General features: G+C 47.8%; 1 protein-coding gene across 2 annotated transcripts in view; it reads right to left on the minus strand.

Moving 5' to 3' along the window:
• The window catches only part of PCDH11X (protocadherin 11 X-linked), a 1518547-nt gene that overhangs the window by 686522 nt on the left and 808392 nt on the right, over window positions 1–23633 (minus strand). The window lies entirely within an intron of this gene.

Here is a 23633-nt window from a genome sequence, read left to right on the forward strand (position 1 = left end):
ATTTGCTATTTAGACACTTGATATTGGGATAATTGGTGCCCGATGCTGCGGAAACAGCGATATGAATAAGACATCAAGCCTTTGGTGCATTCTGTGAAGTCATTCTGCGCAGGAAGGTTATGTGCGCTTCCTGCCCAGCAGATAACGGATTACTCCATCTCCTCATCTGATGAATAAACTCAGGGTTCATTAGTAAAAATTTTTGGTGCTAACATTTACCGAGACTGCCGGTAATGAATTGCGGTTGCTACCCACAGCAAATGTGCAGCCTACTCCTCCAGAGCATTGGGGCTTTGAAATGAATGATTATTGCACCAGCAAAATAGGGAAGTTAATACTGTGTCCTCCACTTAGAGAGCAACACACTATTACCAACTGATAAAACAATCTCCAGAGTATTATATTGCAACAAGAAATGCACACTTCATTAACAGGAGTTCCATCAATTGATTAAATGCGTGTTCATCATTTTATGTCTCGCAGCCGTTCTCCAGTCACTAGAAGGCATTAAAGTGCCAGCTCAGGAAGATCAAATTATGTGGTCTGTCTGAGTGGAAAGGTTTCTAAGGATATGACTGTCAAGTTGTAAAAGATAAAAAATAAGTGCAAGAGCCGAGTGAGAAACAGCCTCTAAGCCTGCGCTGTACGAATGGAGAGAAAAAGCCTGGAAACTTGGAGAGAACATGGAGAGAAAAAGGCCCGAAAAATGGAGAGAAAATGGAGAGAAAAAGGCCCAAAAAACGGAGAGAAAAAGGCCGGAAATATGGAGAGAAAATGGAGAGAAAAAGGCCAGAAACATGGAGAGAAAAAGGCCCGAAACACGGAGAGAAAATGGAGAGAAAAAGGCCGGAAACATGGAGAGAAAATGGAGAGGAGTGGCCGGAAACATGGAGAGAAAATGGAGAGAAAAAGGCCCAAAAAACGGAGAGAAAAAGGCCGGAAATATGGAGAGAAAATGGAGAGAAAAAGGCCAGAAACATGGAGAGAAAAAGGCCCGAAACACGGAGAGAAAATGGAGAGAAAAAGACCGGAAACATGGAGAGAAAATGGAGAGGAGTGGCCGGAAACATGGAGAGAAAAAGGCCGGAAACATGGAGAGAAAATGGAGAGGAGTGGCCGGAAACATGGAGAGAAAAAGGCCAGAAACATGGAGAGAAAATGGAGAGGAGTGGCCGGAAACATGGAGAGAAAAAGGCCAGAAACATGGAGAGAAAATGGAGAGAAAAAGGCCGGAAACATGGAGAGAAAATGGAGAGAAGAGGCCGGAAACATGAAGAGAAAAAGGCCAGAAACATGGAGAGAAAATGGAGAGAAAAAGGCTGGAAACATGGAGAACATGGAGAGACAAAGGTCGGAAAAATGGAGAGAAAAAGGCCCGAAACACGGAGAGAAAATGGAGAGAAAATGGAGAGAAGAAGGCCGGAAACATGGAGACAAAAAAGGAGAGAAAAAGGCCAAATACATGGAGAGAAAAAGGCCAGAAACATGGAGAAAACATGGAGAGAAAAAGGCCCGAAACATGGAGAGAAAATGGAGAGAAAAAGGCCCGAAACATGGAGAGAAAATGGAGAGAAAAAAGTCTTAAACATGGAGAGAAAATGGAGAGAAAAAGGTCTGAAACATGGAGAGAAAATGGACGGGAAAAGGCTGGAAACATGGAGAGAAAAAGGATAGAAAAAGGCCGGAAACATGGAGAGAACATGGAGAGAAAAAGGCCGGAAACATGGAGAGAACATGGAGAGAAAAGGGCTCGAAACATGGAGAGAAAATGGAGAGAAAAAGGCTGGAAACATGGAAAGAAAATGGAGAGGAAAAGGCCAGAAACATGGAGAGATAATGGAGGGAAAAAGGCCCGAAACATGGAGAGAACATGGAGAGAAAAAGGCCGGAAACATGGAGAGAAAATGGAGAGAAAAAGGCTGGAAACATGGAGAGAACATGGAGAGAAAAAGGCCCGAAACATGGAGAGAAAATGAAGAGAAAAAGGCTGGAAACATGGAGAGAACATGGAGAGAAAGGGGCCCGAAACATGGAGAGAAGATGGAGAGAAAAAGGCTGGAAACATGGAGAGAAAATGGAGAGAAAAAGGCTGGAAACATGGAGAGAACATGGAGAGAAAGGGGCCCGAAACATGGAGAGAACATGGAGAGAAAGGGGCCCGAAACATGGAGAGAAGATGGAGAGAAAAAGGCTGGAAACATGGAGAGAAAATGGAGAGAAAAAGGCTGGAAACATGGAGAGAAAATGGAGAGGAAAAGGCCAGAAACATGGAGAGATAATGGAGGGAAAAAGGCCCGAAACATGGAGAGAACATGGAGAGAAAAAGGCCAGAAACATGGAGAGAACATGGAGAGAAAAAGGCCGGAAACAGGGAGAGAAAATGGAGAGAAAAAGGCCGGAAACAGGGAGAGAAAAAGGCTGGAAACATGGAGAGAACATGGAGAGACAAGGGCCCGAAACATGGAGAGAAGATGGAGAGAAAAAGGCTGGAAACATGGAGAGAAAATGGAGAGAAAAAGGCTGGAAACATGGAGAGAAAATGGAGAGGAAAAGGCCAGAAACATGGAGAGATAATGGAGGGAAAAAGGCCCGAAACATGGAGAGAACATGGAGAGAAAAAGGCCAGAAACATGGAGAGAACATGGAGAGAAAAAGGCCGGAAACAGGGAGAGAACATGGAGAGAAAAAGGCCGGAAACATGGAGAGAAAATGGAGAGGAAAAGGCCCGAAACATGGAGAGAACATGGAGAGAAAAAGGCCCGAAACATGGAGAGAACATGGAGAGAAAAAGGCCCGAAACATGGAGAGAACATGGAGAGAAAAAGGCCGGAAACATGGAGAGAAAATGGAGAGAAAAAGGCCGGAAACATGGAGAGAAAATGGAGAGGAAAAGGCCAGAAACATGGAGAGAACATGGAGAGAAAAAGGCCCGAAACATGGAGAGAACATGGAGAGAAAAAGGCCCGAAACATGGAGAGAACATGGAGAGAAAAAGGCTGGAAACATGGAGAGAAAATGGAGAGAAAAAGGCCGGAAACATGGAGAGAACATGGAGAGAAAAAGGCCGGAAACATGGAGAGAAAATGGAGAGAAAAAGGCCGGAAACATGGAGAGAAAATGGATAGAAAAAGGCCGGAAACATGGAGAGAACATGGAGAGAAAAAGGCCGGAAACATGGAGAGAACATGGAGAGAAAAGGGCCCGAAACATGGAGAGAAAATGGAGAGAAAAAGGCTGGAAACATGGAGAGATAATGGAGGGAAAAAGGCCGGAAACATGGAAAGAAAATGGAGAGAAAAAGGCCGGAAATATAGAGATGGTAGAAGAGGAGAACCCTCATCCTGGAGGAAAATAATGGGGGTCGAAGATAAATAAAAACACAGCTCCACTAAATGGCCTTAAAACCGCAGGTACAGGGGGAAGGTGACAATATTCAGATGTAACCTTTGTTTACATCTGTTATGTAATCAAAATTCCAAAAATCAGCTGCTACAATACAATGTTGTAAGGAGGACACAGAGACTGGATTCTGTGCTTAGTAGGAGTAAGAAAATCCATTTGTAACTAAAATTGACAAATTTTCCCAAATTTAAACTTGTACAAATTTAGAAACGTGGTTGTATTGTTGGATTCTTTGGAGGGCTGGAAAGGGGTTAAAATAAATAATTAAAAAAAACATTCGCCTGTTCTCGAACCTCACCTCACTTCTAAGGCTGTGATAAAAAAATTGTTTAAAAGAACAGAGAGTCCTCAGTGGTTGATACCTTTTATTCTAAGGAATTCTAAGGCTGTGTTCACACACTGCGTTTTTTACCTGCGTTTTTGGTCCGTTTTTGGTCCGTCTTTGCTGCAGAAATTTCTTGAGAAATTCTTGTAACCTTTCTGCAGACATTCCCCAGCAAAACCTATGGCAAAAAAAATTAGCTGTGCACACACTGCGTTTTTTTCTTAAGAAAATTCTTTCAGTAGATTTTCTTAAGAAAAAGAATGAGCATGTCACTTCTTTTCTGCAGCTAACTGCGTTTTTTGCCATAGATAATTGGCACAATAACGCAGGGAGCAACCAGCGGTAAAAACGCACCAAAAACGGACCTAAAACGCACCAAAAACGCACCGAAAACGCGGCAAAAACGCAGGTGCGTTTTTGGTGCGTTTTTTAACACAGGTGCACTCTTAAGAAATTTCTTAAGAAATTTCTTAAGAAAAATCATTTTTCTAGTGTGAACATAGCCTAAGGGTGTGAGGACACTGTCATCTTTTAGGCATCAGCGTATACCTTTATTTTTTAGTGCAGAAGACGCTTCAGGAAAAAGCCAGCGATGTTTCTCCAGGAGATTTTTTTTTTGCATAATTTTATATAAAATGGGAAGCGCTTCCTGAAGAGTGACACTTCTTTCCCTTACTTTTTGGCTTTCAAAATAGTTAGAAAAAGCTCAGAAGGACTGGACAGCTGCTGAGCAAGTCCTGTTTACATTGCCGTGCATGTGTTCATTGTTTTTGGCAGGATTTTAGCACTTTTTTTAGGCGGTTTCCAGGCACAAAACACCTGAAGGAAACGTGTCCTGCGCACTTGTCTGGAGTCTTTTGAGCACTTGGGATCTGATACCCCACCCCATCCCCAAAATCTTAAAGGAAATCTGTCACCATTTTGACTTTCTTAAACTATTGATATGAAAAATGTCATACCTGTCTGCCTCATATCAGAAGCCTTGTTGTGGAAATATCATCTTTTAGCACTTTATGTAAATGAGCACTTCCAGGCTATGGGGCAGATGCTGCCCGGAAGATAACTCCATCTCGAGAGATTATTTTAAATACAAGGGCAGGACACAGCAGTACACAAGTAACTGACACAGAACAGGAGAAATGAAATTTCTCTTCTTTCAAACACATTTTTTGCAGCACCCTGAGATCTGCTTCATTGCAACAATGTTGCAACAATCAGCGCCTCCTGAAAAAGAATTATGCACGAAATGCGCGTCGGGATATGCAGCAGATGGGACCACAAAACCGCTATTCAAGATAGTGGATTTTTTTTATATATATTTCGGAAAACACTGGTTTCTTATTATGATTCAGTTATATTTCTATCTACTATATATGTCTAGATCCTACTAGGCACCTTAAAATATACTACCAGAACACTCACATTTGTTTTGATATAATTAAATATTCAAGAGCTCTCTGGTAATACTTGAATGATCAATTAATTGCACTATGCACCTTTGGTTTCTGTTTCTCTGCTGCTAAAATAAGGTAATATCTTTTCTATTTATGTTTTACAACACAATATATAATGTTTTTAATATAATTCTTTAATAAAATGTTGGAATTTATTAACACAGTTGTTATGGTCACTATTCCTTTATTTCGGGAGTTACATGCTTGCTCTGAATTGGGGATTTTTGATTATTGAGTTCACTTCGGTGACTTTTTTCGGAGTTTGTGATTATTGAAGGTTGTAACATTGTCTGTCTGTGAGATTGAGGCTGAGGTGTCAGTTATAATCACACACAGCTCTGCAGAGAGCGGCCGTCACACATCACATAAGTAACATGCCTGTTATTTATAATAATCTCTGGAGGCGGAGTTATCTTCCGGGCAGCATCCGCCCCATAGCCTGGAAGAGCTCATTTACATAAAGTGATAAAAGATGATATTTCAACAACAAGGCTTCTGATATGAAACATAAAGGTAAGACTATTGTCAGCATTGTACAACCTGTATACCCATATTAACAGTGGAAAAAGGTCAAAGTGGTGACTGATTCGCTTTAAGGAATTTAAAGAGACTCAATAAATGTGCATTTTTTTGAATATTTAGTTCTTCTTTAAGTCTGTAGTGGCTAATATGGCACAACATACATTGGCAAAGACCAGCACTTGCCCATATAGTCCCCATAGTAATATCGTCATACACCCATCTATATAGCGTGCATAACACAGATTCACAATCCTCTGGATAGGATAAGGCTATTGAGCTTTTAGGGTAATTTGTCCTCCTATGTTACAGTAGTATAGATAGACGTGTAATAAGAGAGGCGCAGCCGGTAAATGGTGACGGTGGCGGTAGGAATGCAGGTCGCCTGCTCCTTCTGCTTTATCTTGACTCATTAAGGTATCACTCTAAGTGAAGGGAGCAGCTAGATGACAAATTGAGCTCTGCTACATTTGGAGATAAATGGAGCTGTATGCTGAAGTATTCCTCCGCGCCTCTGCTGGGGCACATTAATACACTCCGCAGCACTATGTATACATTGGAATTGTATCAAGGTTACATTTGCATAATGTATCATGTAGGAAGACATCTAAGAGAGGTTTAATGTTTTCATATATCTCACTGAAGTCCATAATACTCTTTGCATACTCTATGTCATTTTAATTATAAATTCTCATGTGCTTAAAAATCTGAAGACTTGCCTCGTCAGCACTTTTAGGTAAGTGGTTGGGGAAGGATTTCGTCAGCATAGTAATTATCTGGGCTTCTTGCAGGAGATCATAGGAAGGATTTCTTACAAGATTACCCTCTATAAATTAAGAAAGTTCTGATATACACCTGATAATATTAAGGGGAGCCCTGAAAGCTGTAAATGAGCTGGATGTATCCGGTGGTGAGGAGGAAGGAGCCGATCTCAAGTCTCCTGCAAGGTTTGTAGGTAGTTTATACTGGTAATGGTGTTATCACAGCAAATCCATATACTACATAACACTACCCAGGTACGTCTTCTCCGAGCTGCGCTTCAGCCTATGCAGGAGCCATTGGGTATTCAATGGGGATAAACACAATGTTTCTTATGATGCTCATCAGAAGCAACAAACAACACAACTATTTCCACTAAAGACTTGGATTCCACAAACCAAAGGGACGGAAGATAAAGGGCAAAAGTAACGACAGCAGAAGATCACTGTGTGCGGACGAGATCCTCCCTGCACCGGAAGAGATCAGCAAGAAAGAAAGAAGGAAAGAAGGAAAGAAGGACATGATCCTACTGCCAAATACTAATAATAATACTACTAATAATACCCTGCAATATATAAAGAGGTAAATACTGAACCGTCAGGAATCTCCACACGGAGGGAAAGCTTCTTACTGTATAACCCAAGGAGGAACATATTACCAAACTGTACATTCTATAATCCATAGTAAACTGTCACCTGCTACATAGGGGCGGTATTATATAGTAACATAGCTAATGAACCCGTTCTACGCCTGGGGACGATGATTTGGCATCGGGGCAGCACTTTGTGGTCGGGGTCTTCTTTATCTATTCCTCCCCGGCTGATTTCTTCCTCTTTATTTAAATTTTGCATCTCAGTCGCCGTCATCTGAATCCAGAAATAAAGTGGTGCCGGATTCAGCGCATGCGCAGACCATCAACTCCAGCGACATTTTATTGAAGATATCGTGTCTGCAAGTATCATCTGAAATATACTGGTGACTGGTGATATTCACAGACAGTGTGGTCAATAAAAAGGCGCTGAAGCTGGCGGTAAACGCATGTACTGAATCTGGCGCCATTTTATTGAAGAACAATGTGAACTTATCACTGTGCACGCACCGACCGAACACTGGGATCCCCACTTGGGACCAATGGACACGGTCAGCATTATATACTGATTATAGTGAATGAATGAATGAATACAGTAAATATATTTGTGGTCAGCACAGTGATGTTAGTGTATTGGCAGATAACAGAGTTCAGTAGTTATATTCCTGTACATAGGGGCAGTATTATAGTAGTTATATTCTTGTACATAGGGGCAGTATTATAGTAGTTATATTCCTGTACATAGGGGGCAGTATTATAGTAGTTATATTCTTGTACATAGGAGCAGTATTATAGTAGTTATATTCTTGTATATAGGGACAGTATTATAGTAGTTATATTCTTATACATAGGGGCAGTATTATAGTAGCTATATTCTTGTACACAGGGAGCAGTATTATAGTAGTTATATTCTTGTACATATGGAGCAGTATTATAGTAGTTATATTCTTGTACATAGGGGCAGTATTATAGTAGTTATATTCCTGTACATAGGAGGCAGTATTATAGTAGTTATATTCTTGTACATAGGGGCAGTATTATAGTAGTTATATTCTTGTATATAGGGGCAGTATTATAGTAGTTATATTCTTGTATATAGGGGCAGTATTATAGTAGTTATATTCTTGTATATAGGGGCAGTATTATAGTAGTTATATTCTTGTATATAGGGGCAGTATTATAGTAGTTATATTCATGTACATAGGAGCAGTATTATAGTAGTTATATTCTTGTACATAGGGGCAGTATTATAGTAGTTATATTCTTGTATATAGGGGCAGTATTATAGTAGTTATATTCTTGTATATAGGGGCAGTATTATAGTAGTTATATTCATGTACATAGGAGCAGTATTATAGTAGTCATATTCTTGTACATACGGAGCAGTATTATAGTAGTTATATTCTTGTACATAGGGGGCAGTATTATAGTAGTTATATTCCTGTACATAGGAGGCAGTATTATAGTAGTTATATTCTTGTACATAGGGGCAGTATTATAGTAGTTATATTCTTGTATATAGGGGCAGTATTATAGTAGTTATATTCTTGTATATAGGGGCAGTATTATAGTAGTTATATTCTTGTATATAGGGGCAGTATTATAGTAGTTATATTCTTGTATATAGGGGCAGTATTATAGTAGTTATATTCATGTACATAGGAGCAGTATTATAGTAGTTATATTCTTGTACATAGGGGCAGTATTATAGTAGTTATATTCTTGTATATAGGGGCAGTATTATAGTAGTTATATTCTTGTATATAGGGGCAGTATTATAGTAGTTATATTCATGTACATAGGAGCAGTATTATAGTAGTCATATTCTTGTACATACGGAGCAGTATTATAGTAGTTATATTCTTGTACATAGGGGCAGTATTATAGTAGTTATATTCATGTACATAGGAGCAGTATTATAGTAGTCATATTCTTGTACATACGGAGCAGTATTATAGTAGTTATATTCTTGTACATAGGGGGCAGTATTATAGTAGTTATATTCATGTACATAGGAGCAGTATTATAGTAGTTATATTCTTGTACATAGGGGGCAGTATTATAGTAGTTATATTCTTGTACATAGGGGGCAGTATTATAGTAGTTATATTCTTGTACATAGGAGCAGTAATCAGGGGCGTAACGATCGCGGTCGCAGAGGTCGCCACTGCGACCGGGCCCGCAGGGTTATAGGGGCCCGGCAGCCGCTCTGCAGAGCCGGCTGCCGGGCCCCTATGTGTAGTGCCACTATGTAGTGGCTGACTGCGGGACCGTTAGGGGGCCGGCCTGTGAGTCAGGGGGGCCCAGTGTCTGCAGGGGGCAGAGGGGCCCCTGACCTGGAGAGGCCACCAGGCGTTCCTGACCTGCTGCAGAGGAGATGTGCTCCTGCACGGCAGACGGAATCCATCCCTACCAGGACCTGCGATGACGTCACGCCCATGTGACTGTGTGGGAGGAGACACAGGAGGCCGGGGAGAAAGCAGAAGAAGATACTTCTAACACATGAGTGGTAATGAGAAAAGAGGGGACATGAGGGGAGGGGGGCTGCAGGGTGAGTGGGATATGAGGGCTGAAGACTGTGACAGAAGCATGTGAAGGGTGCAGAGTGTTTGAGAGGGGTAAGTTGGGGTACAGGCAGGGTGAGATATGTGGGTCAGGGTGTGTGTGTGATATGGGGGTGCAGGCTGTATAGGGAGCAGGGTGTGTGACATATGGGGGCAGGGGCGTAACTACCGCAGTCGCAGGGGTCAGAAGGAGCTGAGCGGTACTTGTTTTTTTATTTTGCTGGCTGCATGACACATATAGGCCCGGGGAAGCTGCCTGCATGATACATGGAGGCCCTGGTGGGGCTGGCTGGCAGGCTGCAGTACACATAGAAGCCCTGGGGGCTGGCTGTATGACACATGGAGGCCCTGGGGGGGCTGGCTGCATGACACATGGAGGCCCTGGGGGGGCTGGCTGCATGATACATGGAGGCCCTGGGGGGGCTGGCTGGCAGGCTGCAGTACACATAGAAGCCCTGGGGGCTGGCTGTATGACACATGGAGGCCCTGGGGGGGCTGGCTGCATGACACATGGAGGCCCTGGGGGGGCTGGCTGCATGACACATGGAGGCCCTGGGGGGGGCTGGCTGCATGACACATAGAGGCCCTGGGGGGGGGGCTGGCTGCATGACGCATTGAGGCCCTGGGGGGGCTGGCTGCATGACGCATAGAGACCCTGGGGGGGCTGGCTGCATGACACATATAGGCCCGGGGGAAGCTGGCTGCATTACACATGGAGGCCCTGGGGGAGCTGGCTGCATGACACATGGAGGCCCTGGGGGGGCTGGCTGTATGACACATGGAAGCCCTGGGGGCTGGCTGCATGACACATGGAGGCCCTGGGGGGGCTGACTGCATGACACATGGAGGCCCTGGGGGGGCTGGCTGCATGACACATGGAGGCCCTGGGGGGGCTGGCTGCATGACACCTGGGGGGGGCTGGCTGCATGACACATGGAGGCCCTGGGGGGGCTGACTGCATGACACATGGAGGCCCTGGGGGGGCTGGCTGCATGACACATGGAGGCCCTGGGGGGGCTGGCTGCATGACACCTGGGGGGGGGGCTGGCTGCATGACACATGGAGGCCCTGGGGGGGCTGGCTGCATGACACATGGAGGCCCTGGGGGCTGGCTGCATGACACATGGAGGCCCTGGTGGGGCTGGCTGGCATGCTGCATTACACATAGAAGCCCCGGGGGCTGGCTGCATTACACATGGAGGCCCTGGGGTGGCTGGCTGCATGACACATGGGGGGGGGGGCTGGCTGCATGACACATGGAGGCCCTGGGGGGGCTGGCTGCATGACACCTGGGGGGGGCTGGCTGCATGACACATGGAGGCCCTGGGGGGGCTGGCTGCATGACACATGGAGGCCCTGGGGGCTGGCTGCATGACACAGGGAGGCCCTGGGGGGGCTGGCTGCATGACACATGGAGGCCCTGGGGGGGATGGCTGCATGACACATGGAGGCCCTGGGGGGGGTGGCTGCATGACACATGGAGGCCCTGGGGGGGATGGCTGCATGACACATGGAGGCCCTGGGGGGGCTGGCTGCATGACACATGGAGGCCCTGGGGGGGCCGGCTGCATGACACATGGAGGTCCTGGGGAAGCTGGCTGCATGACACATGGAGGCCCTGGGGGGGCTGGCTGCATGACACATGGAGGCCCTGGGGGGGCCGGCTGCATGACACATGGAGGTCCTGGGGAAGCTGACTGCATGACACATAGAGGCCCTGGGGGGGGCTGTCTGCATGACACATGGAGGCCCTGGGGGGGCTGGCTGCATGACACATGGAGGCCCTGGGGGGGATGGCTGCATGACACATGGAGGTCCTGGGGAAGCTGGCTGCATGACACATGGAGGCCCTGGGGGGATGGCTGCATGACACATGGAGACCCTGGAGGGGCTGTATGCATGACACATAGAGGCCCTGGGGGGGGCTGGCTGCATGACGCATAGAGGCCCTGGGGGGGGGCTGTCTGCATGACACATAGAGGCCCTGGGGGGGCTGTCTGCATGACGCATAGAGGCCTTGGGGGGGCTGTCTGCATGACGCATAGAGGCCCTGGGGGGGCTGGCTGCATGACACATATAGGCCCGGGGGAAGCTGGCTGCATTACACATGGAGGCCCTGGTGGGGCTGGCTGCATGACACCTGGTGGGGCTGGCTGCATGACACATGGAGGCCCTGGTGGGACTGGCTGCATAATACATGGAGGCCTGGGGGTGCTGGCTGCATGATACATGGAGGTCTATGGGACTGCATAATAAACATGAAGGACACCTTATACATAGACTATAGCAGCGCATTATACATGGAGGTCTATGGGGCTGCATTATAATACATATAGGACTATGGGGGCTACATTATAGTATATTGAGGACTATGGAGGCTACCTTACACATGGTCTGTGGGGGTGCATTATAAAGCATGGGGGACTGTGGTGCAGTATAAAATATGGAGAACTATGGGAAATGCATTATAATACATGGAGGACTATGGGGGTGCATTCTAATATATAAAGGGTTATGTGGGACCCTTTATACTATACGGAAGGCTTTGTGGGGGCCATTATAGTATTTGGAGAACTATATATGAGGGAGGAAAAAGATACAAGTATGGGATGGGAATGTTTTGTGCTGAGGGAAAAGGGCTCTTTCCCATGCTCTGCTATACATCTCTCAGCACCCAGCTTTCACATGCTCTGCTATACATCTCTTAGCACCCATCTTTCCCATGCTCTGCTATACATCTCTCAGCACCCAGCTTTCCCATGCTCTGCTATACATCTCTCAGCACCCAGCTTTCCCATGCTCTGCTATACATCTCTCAGCACCCAGCTTTCCCATGCTCTTCTATACATCTCTCAGCACCCAGCTTTCCCATGCTCTGCTATACATCTCTCAGCACCCAGCTTTCCCATGCTCTGCTATACATCTCTCAGCACCCAGCTTTCCCATGCTCTTCTATACATCTCTCAGCACCCAGCTTTCCCATGCTCTGCTATACATCTTTCAGCACCCAGCTTTCCCATGATCTGCTATACATCTCTCAGCACCCAGCTTTCCCATGCTCTGCTATACATCTCTCAGCACCCAGCTTTCCCATGCTCTGCTATACATCTCTTAGCACCCAGCTTTCCCATGCTCTGCTATACATCTCTCAGCACCCAGCTTTCCCACGCTCTGCTATACATCTCTCAGCACCCAGCTTTCCCATGCTCTGCTATACATCTCTCAGCACCCAGCTTTCCCATGCTCTGCTATACATCTCTCAGCACCCAGCTTTCCCATGCTCTGCTATACATCTCTCAGCACCCAGCTTTCCCATGCTCTGCTATACATCTCTCAGCACCCAGCTTTCCCATGCTCTGCTATACATCTCTCAGCACCCAGCTTTCACATGCTCTGCTATACATCTCTCAGCACCCATCTTTCCCATGCTCTGCTATACATCTCTCAGCACCCAGCTTTCCCATGCTCTGCTATACATCTCTCAGCACCCAGCTTTCCCATGCTCTGCTATACATCTCTCAGCACCCAGCTTTCCCATGCTCTTCTATACATCTCTCAGCACCCAGCTTTCCCATGCTCTGCTATACATCTCTCAGCACCCAGCTTTCCCATGCTCTGCTATACATCTCTCAGCACCCAGCTTTCCCATGATCTGCTATACATCTCTCAGCACCCAGCTTTCCCATGATCTGCTATACATCTCTCAGCACCCAGCTTTCCCATGCTCTGCTATACATCTCTCAGCACCCAGCTTTCCCATGCTCTGCTATACATCTCTCAGCACCCAGCTTTCCCATGCTCTGCTATACATCTCTCAGCACCCAGCTTTCCCATGCTCTGCTATACATCTCTCAGCACCCAGCTTTCCCATGCTCTGATATGGGAAAGCTGGGTGCTGAGGGAAAGATGTATGACAGAGCATGGGAAAGCAGGGTGCTGATAGAGGGATTTTAGATCATGGGAAACCTGGGTGCTGTGGGTAAAAGCCAAGTGTCAGCTACACTATCCCGTCCCCTAAGTGTTGTGTACATGGAGGGGGGCCCCGGTCCAAAGTTTGCACCAGGGCCCATCAAACTCTAGTTACGCCACTGGCAGTATTATAGTAGTTATATTCTTGTACATAGGGGGCAGTATTATAGTAGTTATATTCTTGTATATAGGGGCTGTATTATAGTAGTTATATTCCTGTACATAGGGGCAGTATTATAGTAGTTATATTCTTGTATATAGGGGCAGTATTATAGTAGTTATATTCTTGTATATAGGGGCAGTATTATAGTAGTTATATTCATGTACATAGGAGCAGTATTATAGTAGTCATATTCTTGTACATACGGAGCAGTATTATAGTAGTTATATTCTTGTACATAGGGGGCAGTATTATAGTAGTTATATTCTTGTATATAGGGGCTGTATTATAGTAGTTATATTCCTGTACATAGGGGCAGTATTATAGTAGTTATATTCTTGTATATAGGGGCAGTATTATAGTAGTTATATTCTTGTATATAGGGGCAGTATTATAGTAGTTATATTCATGTACATAGGAGCAGTATTATAGTAGTCATATTCTTGTACATACGGAGCAGTATTATAGTAGTTATATTCTTGTACATAGGGGGCAGTATTATAGTAGTTATATTCTTGTACATAGGGGCAGTATTATAGTAGTTATATTCTTGTACATAGGGGCAGTATTATAGTAGTTATATTCTTGTACATAGGGGGCAGTATTATAGTAGTTATATTCTTATACATAGGAGCAGTATTATAGTAGTTATATTCTTGTATATAGGGGCAGTATTATAGTAGTTATATTCTTGTATGTAGGGGCAGTATTATAGTAGTTATATTCTTGTACATAGGGGGCAGTATTATAGTAGTTATATTCTTGTACATAGGAGGCAGTATTATAGTAGTTATATTCTTGTACATAGGAGCAGTATTATAGTAGTTGTATTCTTGTACATAGGGGGCAGTATTATAGTAGTTATATTCCTGTACACAGGAGCAGTATTATAGTAGTTATATTCTTGTATATAGAGGCAGTATTATAGTAGTTATATTCCTGTACATAGGGGGCAGTATTATAGTAGTTATATTCTTGTACATAGGAGCAGTATTATAGTAGTTGTATTCTTGTACATAGGGGGCAGTATTATAGTAGTTATATTCTTGTACACAGGAGCAGTATTATAGTAGTTATATTCTTGTATATAGGAGCAGTATTATAGTAGTTATATTCTTGTACATAGGGGCAGTATTATAGTAGTTATATTCTTGTACATAGGTGCAGTATTTTAGTAGTTATTGTCTTGTATTTAGGGGTAATATTAATTCCTGAATTGGGCATAAAAACTGACAACCGTGTTTTGAGGGTGAAATGCGCTTAGTACAGTTGTCACTTCCTTTTTTGAAAGCAAAAATAAAATCTATTAGCTGAAATTGGATGATACAAGTTGCAATCTTTCATTGCCTGTGGTCCATACAGAGTATCTATTGGCCTTGGGCACGGATGCATCTTTGTACAGTTATCTCTATGCTTTTTGGTTCACCTGAGTGTGACCCAGGACTTGTTTTTCTGTTGCATTTCTACATCTCATTTCAGTAAAGTAAACTTTTTTTCTCTGAAGACTGCGCTTTTCACTCCTGAAATTGATGATGCTTTTGACTTATTAGAGGAGCACTTTCCATCAGGATCTATCTGAAACATCTCACTAATGCTTTTTATTTAATAACGGAAGATCTGAATATTTCTAAGAGCAATAACGTTCCGCAGCAGTTTACCAATGCAAATATCAGGTTTTAAAAGCAAATTTCCCTGTATTTTTCGCTGTCCATTTTACTGAAAAGCTCTGAATGCTTCTTAGTACCAATAATGCTAATGGCTATTGATTAAGTCGTGGAGCAAGAACAACAAGGAAAATTCAAACACATTATGATACATTTCCACAGACGCCTGAGAAAATCTGCTAAAGCAGCAAGAAGTTCAGCAGCTACCGGCAGACGCAACAACAGAATTTCAGGTCCCAGCGTTACAGTAACCAGAGCAGACGGTGCACCAGGTTATGTCTCCTGGGTTTTGCATTGGTCAAAATGGAATCAAACTTTAAAAGTGTTGTACCAAATTTGGAATTTATCCCCAAACCTAAAAATAGGGGGTAAGTCCCTGATCTCTGGTGGTCCAACTGCTGGAAGTCCCATCAATACCATTCTGGGGGTTAGTGGGGGTCGCAGGTATCAGACCCCCAGTGATTGGGGAATCTCTCTCCTATGAATAGATGTCCCTTGTGGTGACCCCTCTGTATTTGCCCCTTGTGGTGACCCCTCTGTATGTGCTCCTTGTGGTGACCCCTCTGTATTTGCCCCTTCTGGTGACCCCTCTGTATTTGCCCCTTGTGGTTACCTCTCTGTATTTGCTCCTTGTGGTGACCCCCCTGTATTTGCCCCTTCTGGTGACCCCTCTGTATTTATGCTCATGACGTCTTCTCTTTGCACCAACTTCCAGGAGAGTGATCCTCACTAGGGTGGATGTTGCAGTGTCCTTTACCATGGAAAGGGTCCTGAGATCATCTACCACTGGTGTCTTCCAGGGATGTCCAGGCCTTATTAAGTTCCCAGCTCACCAGTGCTTGCTTTCTTTTTGTTTTGCAGGATGTAACAAACTGTTGATTTTGTCGCTCCTTACATTTCTGCTCTCTGATGGATTTCTTCTTCTTTTTCTTCAGCCTAATGATGGTCGATTTCTCCTCTATTGAGAGCTCCTCTGTGGGTTCACAACAACAGCTCCAAATGGAAATGCCGCACCTGGAATCAGCTCCAGACCTTTTACCTGCCTGATTGATTATGGATCCCATGAGTCCATAAAAGAGCTTTTGAGAATTGTCCAATTACTTTGAGTCCTTTGAAAAAGAGGCAGCGAGATATTAAAGAACTGTAATTTCTAAACTCTTCCTTCAATTAGGATGTGAATCCCCTCAAACTAAAGCTGAGAGGCGGCACTTTAAGCCCAGATTGATTATAGAACCGGATCTTGAATTATTTGGGTAAAAAACTAAACAAGCAAAACTTGTGTCACTGTCCAAATATGAGCAATGTAGTCATTCTCTGGTATAATATTAGAGTATAGAGTGAAAATAATGATCTCCGAGAAGGAAAATCAAGATGGTGACACCGGTATCCCCGGTGACTACTATAAAAGTATTGCACATGTAGGTAGAGGGTGATGGCCAACCTTAATGAACACCTCCGGTGTTTACAACTAATTAAATGCATCTCAATAGTTAAACAGCAGCAAGTCGTATTTTCAGAACCTCTTCGGGTCTGCACTGTAAGGAGCGGGCTCAGCACTTGGATCTGCACTGTAAGGAGCGGGCTCAGCGCTTGGATCTGCACTGTAAGGAGTGGGCTCAGCACTTAGATCTGCTCTGTAAGGAGCGGGCTCAGCGCTTGGATCTATACTGTAAGAAGCGGGCTCAGCGCTTGGATCTATACTGTAAGGAGCGGACTCAGCTCTTGGATCTGCACTGTAAGGAGCGGGCTCAGCTCTTGGATCTGCACTGTAAGGAGCGGGCTCAGCGCTTGGATCTATACTGTAAGAAGCGGACTCAGCTCTTGGATCTGCACTGTAAGGAGCGGGCTCAGCTCTTGGATCTGCACTGTAAGGAGCGGGCTCAGCGCTTGGATCTATACTGTAAGGAGCGGACTCAGCTCTTGGATCTGCACTGTAAGGAGCGGGCTCAGCTCCTGGATCTGCACTGTAAGGAGTGGGCTCAGCTCTTGGATCTGCACTGTAAGGAGCGGACTCAGCTCCTGGATCTGCACTGTAAGGAGCGGGCTCAGCTCCTGGATCTGCACTGTAAGGAGTGGGCTCAGCTCTTGGATCTGCACTGTAAGGAGCGGACTCAGCTCCTGGATCTGCACTGTAAGGAGTGGGCTCAGCTCCTGGATCTGCACTGTAAGGGGCGGGCTCAGTGCTTGGATCTGCACTGTAAGGAGCGGGCTCAGCGCTTGGATCTGCACTGTAAGGAGCGGGCTCAGCGCTTGGATCTGCACTGTAAGGAGCGGGCTCAGCGCTTGGATCTGCACTGTAAGGAGCGGGCTCAGCGCTTGGATCTGCACTATAAGGAGCGGGCTCAGCGCTTGGATCTGCACTGTAAGGAGCGGGCTCAGCGCTTGGATCTGCACTATAAGGAGCGGGCTCAGCGCTTGGATCTGCACTGTAAGGCGTGAGCTCAGCGCTTGGATCTGCACTGTAAGGAGGGGGCTCAGCTTTTGGATCTGCACTGTAAGGAGGGGGCTCAGCTCCTGGATCTGCACTGTAAGGAGCGGGCTCAGCTCCTGGATCTGCACTGTAAGGAGCGGGCTCAGCTCCTGGATCTGCACTGTAAGGAGCAGGCTCAGCTCCTGGATCTGCACTGTAAGGAGTGGGCTCAGCTCCTGGATCTGCACTGTAAGGAGTGGGCTCAGCTCCTGGATATATACTGTAAGGAGCGGGCTCAGCTCCTGGATCTGCACTGTAAGGAGCAGGCTCAGCTCCTAGATCTGCACTGTAAGGAGTGGGCTCAGCTCCTGGATCTGCACTGTAAGGAGTGGGCTCAGCTCCTGGATCTGCACTGTAAGGAGTGGGCTCAGCTCCTGGATATATACTGTAAGGAGCGGGCTCAGCTCCAGGATCTGCACTGTAAGGCTGCTTTCACACATCCGGCTTGAGCTGTGCGGCTCAATCCGGCTGTGCAAGCTATGCAACGGATGCGGTGAAAACACCACAACCTTTGCATAAGTTTTTCCCATGCGGCCCGTCCAGTTTTTGCCGCTTGCGGCATGCTACTGAGCATGCGCAGTGGCAAAAACCATATGCGGTGGCCGGATGCGTTTTTTGCCGCATCGCGCCGCATCCGGCCGCCATAGGCATGCATTGAAAAATGCGCCGCATCGGCTGAATGCGGCGCGATACGGGTTTTTTTGCCGCACGAAAAAACGTGCTAGCCAACGTTCCATCCGGCCGCCGCATCAGCTAAATCTGCCGCATGCGGCAAAAACCGGATGGAACGCAAGGCCATGCGGCACAATGCGGCACTGATTAAAGTCTATGCAGAAAAAACGCAACCGGCAGCAAAAAAAAAACGGTTGCGATTTTCCTGCAAAGTGCCGGAGTGTGCCGCATTGCAGAAACCGGAGGTGTGAAAGCAGCCTTAGGAGTGAGCTCAGCGCTTGGATCTGCACTGTAAGGGGCGGGCTCAGCGCTTGGATCTGCACTGTAAGGAGCGGGCTCAGCACTTGGATCTGCACTGTAAGGAGCGGGCTGAGTGCTTGGATCTGCTCTGTAAGGAGCGGGTTCAGCGCTTGGATCTGCACTGTAAAGAGTGAGCTCAGCGCTTCGATCTGCACTGTAAAGAGTGAGCTCAGCGCTTCGATCTGCACTGTAAGGCGTGAGCTCAGCGCTTGGATCTGCACTGTAAGGCGTGAGCTCAGCGCTTGGATCTGCACTGTAAGGGGCGGGCTCAGTGCTTGTATCTGCACTGTAAGGAGTGGGCTCAGCACTTGGATCTGCACTGTAAGGAGCGGGCTCAGCTCCTGGATCTGCTCTGTAAGGAGCGTCCTCAGCTCCTGGATCTGCACTGTAAGGAGCGGGCTCAGCACCTGGATCTGCTCTGTAAGGAGCGTCCTCAGCTCCTGGATCTGCACTGTAAGGAGCGGGCTCAGCTCCTGGATCTGCTCTGTAAGGAGCGTCCTCAGCTCCTGGATCTGCACTGTAAGGAGTGGGCTCAGCTCCTGGATCTGCTCTGTAAGGAGCGTCCTCAGCTCCTGGATCTGCACTGTAAGGAATGGGCTCAGCTCCTGGATCTGCACTGTAAGGAGTGGGCTCAGCTCCTGGATCTGCACTGTAAGGAGCGGGCTCAGCTCCTGGATCTGCACTGTAAGGAGCGGGCTCAGCTCCTGGATCTGCACTGTAAGGAGCGGGCTCAGCGCTTGGATCTGCAGTGTAAGGAGCGGGCTCAGCTCCTGGATCTGCACTGTAAGGAGTGGGCTCAGCACTTGGATCTGCTCTGTAAGGAGTGGGCTCAGCTCCTGGATATATACTGTAAGGAGCGGGCCCAGCTCCTGGATCTGCACTGTAAGGAGTGGGCTCAGCGCTTGAATCTGCACAATAAGAAGCAGGCTCAGTGCTTGGATCTGCTCTGTAAGGAGCGGGCTCAGCTCCTGGATCTGCACTGTAAGGTGTGGGCTCAGCGCTTGGATCTGCACTGTAAGGAGCGGGCTAAGCTCCTGGATCTGCACTGTAAGGAGCGGGCTCAGTTCCTGGATCTGCACTGTAAGGAGCGGGCTCAGCTCCTGAATCTTCTGTGTAAGGAGCGGGCTGAGCGCTTGGATCTGCACTGTAAGGAGCAAGCTCAGCTCCTGGATCTGCACTGTAAGGAGCGGGCTCAGCTCCTGGATCTGCTCTGTAAGGAGCGGGCTCAGCTCTTGGATCTGCACTGTAAGGAGCGGGCTCAGCTCTTGGATCTGCACTGTAAGGAGCGGGCTCAGCTCTTGGATCTGCACTGTAAGGAGCGGGCTCAGCTCCTGGATCTGCACTGTAAGGAGCGGGCTCAGCTCCTGGATCTGCACTGTAAAGAGCGGGCTCAGCTCTTGGATCTGCACTGTAAGGAGCGGGCTCAGCTCCTGGATCTGCACTGTAAGGAGCGAGCTCAGCGCTTGGATCTGCACTGTAGGGAGCAGGCTGAGTGCTTGGATCTGCTCTGTAAGGAGCGGGCTCAGTGCTTGGATCTGCACTGTAAGGGGCGGGCTCAGCTCCTGGATCTGCACTGTAAGGAGCGGGCTCAGCTCCTGGATCTGCACTGTAAGGAGCGGGCTCAGCTCCTGGATCTGCACTGTAAGGAGCGGGCTCAGCTCCTGGATCTCCACTGTAAGGAGCGAGCTCAGCGCTTGGATCTGCACTGTAAGGAGCGGGCTCAGCGCTTGATCTGCACTGTAAGGGGCGGGCTCAGCGCTTGGATCTGCACTGTAAGGGGCGGGCTCAGCGCTTGGATCTGCACTGTAAGGAGCGGGCTCAGTGCTTGGATCTGCACTGTAAGGAGCGGGCTCAGCTCCTGGATCTGCACTGTAAGGAGCGGGCTCAGCTCCTGGATCTGCACTGTAAGGAGCGGGCTCAGCTCCTGGATCTGCACTGTAAGGAGCGGGCTCAGCTCCTGGATCTGCACTGTAAGGAGCGGGCTCAGCTCCTGGATCTGCACTGTAAGGAGCAGGCTCAGCTCCTGGATCTGCACTGTAAGGAGTGGGCTCAGCGCTTGGATCTGCACTGTAAGGGGCGGGCTCAGTGCTTGGATCTGCACTGTAAGGGGCGGGCTCAGTGCTTGGATCTGCACTGTAAGGAGCGGGCTCAGCTCCTGGATCTGCACTGTAAGGAGCGGGCTCAGCTCCTGGATCTGCACTGTAAGGAGCGGGCTCAGCTCCTGGATCTGCACTGTAAGGAGCGGGCTCAGCTCCTGGATCTGCACTGTAAGGAGCGGGCTCAGCTCCTGGATCTGCACTGTAAGGAGCGGGCTCAGCTCCTGGATCTGCACTGTAAGGAGCGGGCTCAGCTCCTGGATCTGCACTGTAAGGAGCGGGCTCAGTTCCTGGATCTGCACTGTAAGGAGCGGGCTCAGCTCCTGGATCTGCACTGTAAGGGGCGGGCTCAGCGCTTGGATCTGCACTGTAAGGAGCGGGCTCAGTGCTTGGATCTGCACTGTAAGGGGCGGGCTCAGCTCCTGGATCTGCACTGTAAGGAGCGGGCTCAGTTCCTGGATCTGCACTGTAAGGAGCGGGCTCAGCTCCTGGATCTGCACTGTACATCCACAGCCCAAGTGTGATGAACATGTCAGAAAGGGAGTTTATATCAATTGCTAAACTGGCTTTTAGCCAAAAAAACAATGCATATCCATAATAAAAGTGCTTAAAAGGTGTCCAGATCCTTTAATATTGCTACATTGGGGGTTGAGGCAGGGAACTTCTAAAAAAAAACAAAAAAAAAACAAAATTAGCAAAACACATCCATTGTTAAATCTAAAAGTAATGTATACGTTTTTATGAATTTTAGCAGCAAAACTGCTTTGTTTGGCAGGTTGTTCCTCCGCCGGCCGTTTATAATAGTCAAGTTCTGTGTTTCTATGATAATGGATCATTGCTATTACTCTAACTCCCCCGGCTCCTGCTACTAAATGGAAAGAAGTGATTAGCCCGGGGTCACAGACACACCGAGGTGCACTCTTTACTCCATGTACAATCGGTGTCAATGACAAAGATGATTTTAGCTTTTTTTTCACATTATTTCAGTTCCGCTCTTGTTTTGTCCTTTATTTCTCAGTTAATTGCCCAATCCTGTAATGAGACGCCTGGTAAAAGGTGTTGATTTTTAGAACATTAATGGGGGGTAGAGGTTACCAGGCCAGGTAGATTAATAGCGAGCGGCAGTTTTTGTTATTGATTACAGACACTAAATTCTAAGACGCCCGAGGAGACCAAAGACCAGGGTTTACTTTGTAAAATGGCATTTGTATCATATGTGATGTCTGATCAGAGAGCGCTGTATCCAGGCTACACGTGTCTCAGGATGACTGGATGTAATAGGTACAATGCTGGCATAACCCAGAAACGGTCTCAGCTCTATGTGTACGATGCAGAGAATTAATTCAGAAGCCTCAAACACAATAATGTAATGTGAGGTGTGATGTCTGGAGCGGGACACAGGGAGCAGGAGGTAGAGAGCGGGAGGTAGAGATAGCGGGAGGCAGAGGAAGCGGGAGGTAGAGAGAGCGGGAGGTAGAGAGTGGGAGGTAGAAAGAGCATGAGGTAGAAAGAGAGCGGGAGGCAAAGGAAGCGGGAGGTAGAGAGAGCGGGAGGCAGAGAGAGCGGGAGGCAGAGAGAGCGGGAGGTAGAGAGAACGTGAGGTAGAGAGAACGTGAGGTAGAGAGAGCTGGAGGCAGAGAGAGCGGGAGGCAGAGAGAGCGGGAGGTAGAGAGAACGTGAGGTAAAGAGAACGGGAGGTAGAGAGAACGTGAGGTAGAGAGAACGGGAGGTAGAGAGAGCGGGAGGCAGAGAGAGAGGGAGGTAGAGGGTGCGGGAGGTAGAGAGAGCGGGAGGCAGAGAGAGCGGGAGGTAGAGGGTGCTGGAGGTAGAGAGAGCGGGAGGCAGAGTGAGCGGGAGGTAGAGGGTGCGGGAGGTAGAGAGAGCGGGAGGCAGGGAGAGAGGGAGGTAGAGGGTGCGGGAGGTAGAGAGAGCGGGAGGCAGAGAGAGTGGGAGGCAGAGAGAGCGGGAGGCAGAGAGAGAGGGAGGTAGAGGGTGCGGGAGGTAGAGAGAGCGGGAGGTAGAGAGAGCGTGAGGCAGAGAGAGCGGGAGGTAGAGGGTGCGGGAGGCAGAGAGAGCGGGAGGCAGAGAGAGAGGGAGGCAGAGAGAGCGGGAGGCAGAGAGAGCGGGAGGCAGAGAGAGCGGGAGGTAGAGGGTGCGGGAGGTAGAGAGAGCGGGAGGCAGAGAGAGCGGGAGGCAGAGAGAGTGGGAGGCAGAGAGAGAGGGAGGTAGAGAGTGCGGGAGGTAGAGAGAGTGGGAGGTAGAGAGTGGGAGGTAGAGAGAGCGGGAGGCAGGGAGAGCGGGAGGCAGGGAGAGCGGGAGGCAGAGAGAGCGGGAGGCAGAGAGAGCGGGAGGTAGAGAGAGCGGGAGACAGAGAGAGCGGGAGACAAGGAGAGCAGGAGACAGGGAGAGAGGGAGGTAGAGGGTGCGGGAGGTAGAGAGAGCGGGAGGCAGGGAGAGCGGGAGGTAGAGAGAGCGGGAGGCAGGGAGAGTGGGAGGTAGAGAGAGCGGGAGGCAGAGAGAGCGGGAGGTAAAGAGAGCGGGAGGCAGAGAGAGCGGGAGGTAGAGAGAGCGGGAGGCAAAGAGAGCGGGAGGTAGAGAGAGCGGGAGGCAGGGAGAGTGGGAGGTAGAGAGAGCGGGAGGCAGAGAGAGCGGGAGGTAAAGAGAGCGGGAGGCAGAGAGAGCGGGAGGTA

The sequence above is a fragment of the Anomaloglossus baeobatrachus genome, chromosome 9 (genome assembly GCF_048569485.1).
Source record: "Anomaloglossus baeobatrachus isolate aAnoBae1 chromosome 9, aAnoBae1.hap1, whole genome shotgun sequence".
NCBI lineage: Eukaryota > Metazoa > Chordata > Amphibia > Anura > Aromobatidae > Anomaloglossus > Anomaloglossus baeobatrachus.